Source organism: Aythya fuligula, chromosome 3 (genome assembly GCF_009819795.1).
Source record: "Aythya fuligula isolate bAytFul2 chromosome 3, bAytFul2.pri, whole genome shotgun sequence".
NCBI classification, from domain to species: Eukaryota; Metazoa; Chordata; class Aves; order Anseriformes; family Anatidae; genus Aythya; species Aythya fuligula.
The window spans coordinates 45,028,639-45,034,732 of NC_045561.1; positions in this window are offsets into that span (position 1 = coordinate 45,028,639).

A 6,094-nucleotide genomic window follows, 5' to 3' on the forward strand; every position below is an offset into this window, starting at 1 on the left:
AGAACAGCAGTGGTATCACACCGGTGCTGTGTCTGCTGCTGAGCAATATTGGCACCGCATCAGGACTTTGTGTAATCCCCCAGGAGCCAGCAGGCTGGGGGTGAGCATTAGGTGAGGAAGGAACATCCGGCAGCTGACCTAAACAAACCAAAGGCATATTCCATACCATATGGTGTCACACTCAGCATTTTTTTGTCATGCGCCTTCCCTTTTTCCACCTTTTATTGCTTTTTATAGCAGTACAGACCCAGTACAGCAACTAAGGACATTGCTAGAGGGTTGCTTTATTCATGAGTTGTGTTTAAGAAATTGTTAATGTTCAAAAGCTAATAAAAGATGAATACAAAATCACAATGAGTTCAGTTAAATTAAATTCTTCCATTTCTGTTTCAGCATTACCAAGTTTCCCATTGCTGCATTTGTGATTCTATGCAGGACTTTACTTTTATGTTATTGATACTGCCATGTGTTATGGTACTGATCTAACATAACACACTAAAGCCGAGGACATTATTGGGGCACTACATAGGGTGTTAGCCCTCGAAGGCTGGGATTGCTCTGCTTAGTTCCTGTCTCTGAAACTGGTAGTCAGCTGTCTGTGTGTACTACTGATTGCAGTCAGTACTGAATAACATGAGTATGGGTGGTATTGATGCTACAATTTTAAATACCCACAGTAACAAATGGTACTAGGATTGCTGAATGTGAGTACTGTAGTGACTCTTGTGATGGCAGCCTTGTTCCCCTACCTGTGCAATCCAGCTCCATTGTGTTGTTCCCTTATGCCAGTCTCCTCCAAGGAGCAGTGGTATCCTTGCAAAACCTCTCCACACAGCAGTAGGAAAGGGGAAATGGGAGGCAAGCCATGCTGTTCTGCCCCTTAAGTGGGAATACCTGAAGCAGTTTTGCCCAGGATTGTATCTAGTGCAATGGCTGGGGGGCACTTCAGGACGCCATCTTCTACTCCTTTTCACAGCAGAAGCTGTGTGCAGAATGCTCACGTATGTACATTTTAGATTATTTAGATGCTTGGCACTTCTTTGTGTAAAAGTCAGTTGTTTTTAAAAAGCTTTTGTATCTTCCCAGAAGTTAGGCAGGTGGAAGCTGTCAAAATCAAGCAATGTTAATGGGATGTTGTGGTTTTATGCTAGCCATGTGAATGTGAACAGAGGCGTGAACAGAAGAATCACCATTCCTCATTCCTGCATTTCTGCCATCTTCTGTATGAGAAAAGGCAAGGAAACAAAGTGCTTGGAAAGACAAGAGTGTACTTGGTTTCTATGGAATCTTTTTAAGATGACTAACATTATTTCCTTTCACTTACAAAAATTATCTTTGCCTAAAGAAAGCAGAGGCTTGTGAAAATGCATTCCTCTGAAAAGGACCAGCCCAAGGCTTGTACACTTCCAAAATCTTGAATTCTTTTAAATAGTACTTAAATGGTACATAGGTTTTGGGTGGACTATAGCATGAAAACCAGTTAGAATGAATGATAAGTTATAATTACCGTCATAAGCTTTTAAAAGAAACAAGGTTTTTGTTTGCTTGTTTGTTTTTGTTAATGGTATTTATTTATTTATTTATTTATTTCCTTTGGTGAAGTCCTGTGCTCTCTTTTTCCATTCCAAGTTCACAGAGTACAGTGCCACGTCCTTGGTTATTTAATCTGATCTATAAGGGAAGCAGAAACCATCAGACCATTGCAAGAACATCTTGTTCAACAGTTTTCAGTCACTAGTTAGGTTGTGAACACAATTCTCAATTAGAACAATAGACTTCTCAAAATCTTACTAGAAATATTGTCATCCTGGGAGCAGGTGTGGCATGAAAAAGTTTGCCAGTTGTTTCAATTCCTTCTTCCTCTCCACAGTTGCAAGGAAAGCCCGAACTTAGAAGCAACGGTAGCATTATTGGTTCCTGTACAGGCATTTGCTTAATGGAAGCTTGAATCGATAAGCCTGTTTTTTTTTTTTTTTTTTTTTTTTTTTTTTTTTTTTTTTTTTTTTCTTTTTAATTGCAGTTTGAATTATATTTTCTTCTATATTGCCAAATAATGCTTAGGGAGACAAAATTTACAGTATAAGAGTTCTCTGCAGTTCAATCATAATGCGTTAGTTTAAGTAAAGCCAACAGCTGCAAATACCTGCTTCAGAAGGAACTAACATGGACACTAACAGCCTTCATGGTGTGATGCTCAAGGGTAAAGCTTAATCTTATCAAATAGAGTCAGCAGATACAAACAAGAGTCAGAAACTACCAGCCTCTGCAGCAGAGTAGACAGTGTAGCTTCCATGCACTTTTCAGTCTCATTTTCAAATGCAAGAAATGTAAGGGAGTTACCAGGTTTTAAAACGTTGAGGAGAAATTGTGTTATCTGAAACAGGAGAGGGAGAGGGAGACTGCAAAGTCAGCAGCATGCTAAGCAACATCCTGCTACTGAATAAAAAAAATGATTGATTGATGAAGGCTAATTCAAGGTGGGCTAAAAGTAACCTTACAGACAGATTCAAATGGTTGAGGTTGGCAGGAAGCTATGGAGGTCCCCTGGTCCAAAGCTTGCTCCAGCAGGGTCACCCAGAGCAGGCTGCCCAGGGCCGTGTCCAGGGTTGTGAAGTTCTCCAAGGAGGAGACTCCACAACTCTCTGGGCAACCTGTGACAACAGCTTCCTGATGGTTAGCCAGAACCTCCTGTGTTCCAGTTTGTACCCACTGCCTCTTGTCGTGGCACTGGGCACCACTGGAAAGAGCCTGGCTCCATACTAAGTACGCTCAAGTACTGTTTAAGGGACAAATCTGAGGTATTGTGTTTGCCTGAAGAAAAAAAAAAAGAAACAAACACTCAAATTCTTTTTATTTTGGCAATGCTATTACACATTTAGTATTTCAATTTGCTGTGATTAATGTATTTGCAGCGCTACACACAACTGCCCTTGTTTGTTGTTTGACAATCCCACCTGCGTAGCTTCTAGGAAGCTTCTTAAAAGCTTTTTATGAAAGCTTTTTAAAAACAACTGACAGATTTTTATGCAGAGAAGTGCAAGACATTATAAAACATTAGTGATGTGTACAAGAGATGCTTTAAGGGCTTTGTCTGGATGTGGACAACCAAAAGAGCAGATGAATGAATGGTAGCACCAGTTCAGATCAAAGATCATGTCCAGCCTTTGTGCTATCTCTAGCAATGGCCCACAGCTGGATACCAACCTTGGCAATTGCTTTTCATTAGAATGTATATAATTTTAGGAGTTTGATTAACACAATTTAAATACAAGAGGTAAACAAAAGTATATTGGAAGCCTTAAAAATCACTTCAGTTCTGAAAAGTGTCACTTACTTCCTTAAGCAAAATAAAATCTATCAGCCTTGAAGAACCAACACTGCCTGGGGAAGATGAGAGTTTTATTTTTTTCTGCATCATTAAATAAATTAACTAAATCCCACCAGGGGAGTTGTTTGTGCAGTTTCAGTGCTTTAAAACTCTAGTCAATTCCACAAAGGGATTAAGCTTGTTTATATCCTTTGTCTGTCTGCTCTCTCATGCAAAATGCCTAAGTATCCCTTGGTGCATAGGTTAGAGCACAGGCTGTTCCATTTCCATGGACATCCCCTCTTCCTAGACCACACACCGATTATTCTTTTCTTCTCTCTTGTTCCCTCACCCTCTACCTGGCCTGTGTGCAGGTGGCCAAGAAGGCCAACAGCATCCTGGCTGGTGTCATGAATAGTGTAGCCAGCAGGAGCAGCGAGGTAATTGTCCCCCTCTATTCTGCTCTGGTGAGGCTGCACCTTGAGCACTGTGTTCAGCTTTGGGCCCCTCACTACAAGAAGGACGTTGAGGCCCTGGAGCGTGCCCATAGCAGGTTTGGGGAGGCCTTATTGCTCTCTACTGGTACCTGAAAGGAAGGTGTGGGGAGCTGGGGATCAGTCTCTTCTCACAGGTAACTAGTAATAGGACTAGAGGGAATGGCCTCAAGTTGCGCCAGGGGAGGTTGAGATTGGAAATGAGGAGACATTTCTTCTCAGAAAGAGCAGTCAGGCACTGGGACAGGTTGCCCAGGGAGGTGGTGGAGTCACCGTCCCTGGGGGTGTTTAAGGGAAGGTTGGACGTGGTGCTTAGGAATATGGTTTAGTGGCTGACATTGGTGGTAGGGGGATTCCTGGGCCAGGTGATCTTGGAGGTCTTTTCCAACCTTAATGATTCTGTGATTCTATGTACTAGGCTTCTTTTGGCCACATAGTAGTCCAATTTCAGACAAATTTGGCATGAATATGAGATTGCGAAAAGCAGCCTCTATTCATTTTCTTTGTTAAGCATGTTAGCGTGGTCCTGAGTCCCAGTAGCTCAGAATGGGGTGCCCTGCTCTGTGACCTCTGGGTCCATTCCTCTGGTTGGCACCCTGAGGTAACTGCGTGTGCCTGTAGGCTGTGAATCCTAAAACACAAGCATGAAATGGGTGTTGAGGCATTCAACTCATCCAAAGTGTAACACGCGCAGGCACACAGAGTTGTGCTCTTCAGTTAGCTCTCCAAGTGCGTGTCTATTTGTGCTTAAGGCCACATCCAGGCCCTGGTCTGCAAACACCTTCATAACTCAGTTAAGCCAGAAGGCCTGGGGGCTGAGTTATGACGTGGGACTGCATACAAAGTAAGTGGGAGCAGGCTTCCCTGCCAGCAGACAGCTGGTTGGCAGCACTGAACAGGAGCAGAAGATGTGAGGAGCAGAGCAGAGCTCTCCCCAGTGCTCCTGGCCTTAGCAGGAGCAGCAACCAGTCACCACTGCCCAGCTGATGCACCAAGAACCTCTGCAGGTGAGCCAAGTCACATAAGTGCAGACAGTCTAAATACCTACAGCAGCAAAGCAGTAGCTGCTGGCTCTGATGGTGTGGACAGGGGATTTTCAGAGGGATGTCTCTCTATATTTGTCCACTGCAGCTCTGGTGCAGTTGCGCTTCAGGCAGTTGTGCTCTGTTAGATCTAGCTGTGAGCACCGCGTAGCCAAGGCCATAGTAGGTTAGCGGCGCCACTAACCATGTTATTGCTGCCTGATGATGGTACTGAGAACACAAAGGGAAAATGTCAGGCATTTGCAAGTCACTTTCCTAATAATGGAGCAATCCATGATGAGGAATGGTATATTTATCCTAAATTCAGACTGTCTTGCTGCTCAGGCAGCTTCTTTCACAAGGCTCAAGTCACACCTTCCCTTCCCGTGGGTTAGGATTCCCTGCTATATAAAATTGCCTTAGGTCACCCAAACCTGATATAAATCATGCATTTTTGAAGGAATTCCAAATTCTTGTGCTTTGGAGATAAAGAGTTCTGGTATACAGGCTAATTGAGACCTTATGTGGGAGATGAGCAATTTATTATATGCTTGTATACTATGATCTTTGTTACTCCTTTACCCAAAAACCTGACTGGATGGACATAGATTGGGCAGGGATTTGTTAGACCCCAAGAGCAGCTATGGCCAGGAGTGCCTCCAGATGGGTGGTATGAATCCCCTGTGTATCTTCAGCATGAAAATCACAGCACTGACATTCAGATACAGCGTGCAATTTGAAGGACTGACGTTTTAGTTGTCTTTTATTAACAACAACAACAAAAAAGCTAAAATTATCATATTTAATAAGAAAATTATTGAAGAATCCCATGGTGCTGTTCGTAAGAAATACTTTTCTGAGAACAACCTCAGTTACCAGAAAGTAGGCTGTTCACCTAAGACTTTTCTGTAAGTCACACAATCATTTTCATTAGGAACCTGTGCTGAGCATGTACATCAGAGAAGAGAAGTCAAAACAAAATTAGCAAGAACCAAAAGAACAGCAGTTACCCTGTAATAGTTACCATCTCCATAAACAAGCCTGATGCATCCCAGTAGGCACCTGCCACCAGATTACTAACTTCTGCTTATTACGGCTGAGTAAAACTTGCTGTTGCCAGCCTTGAGGACAGGCTGCCCTCTTGACAGGTCCTCAGCTGCAGGCAGAGGAGCCATGCACACTCCCAGGGGAGGCACGATGCTTGCTGGGGCAGGAAGAGCTGTCACATCACACAAGTGCTCTCATTTTAGCCCATCAACCTTCCACAGACC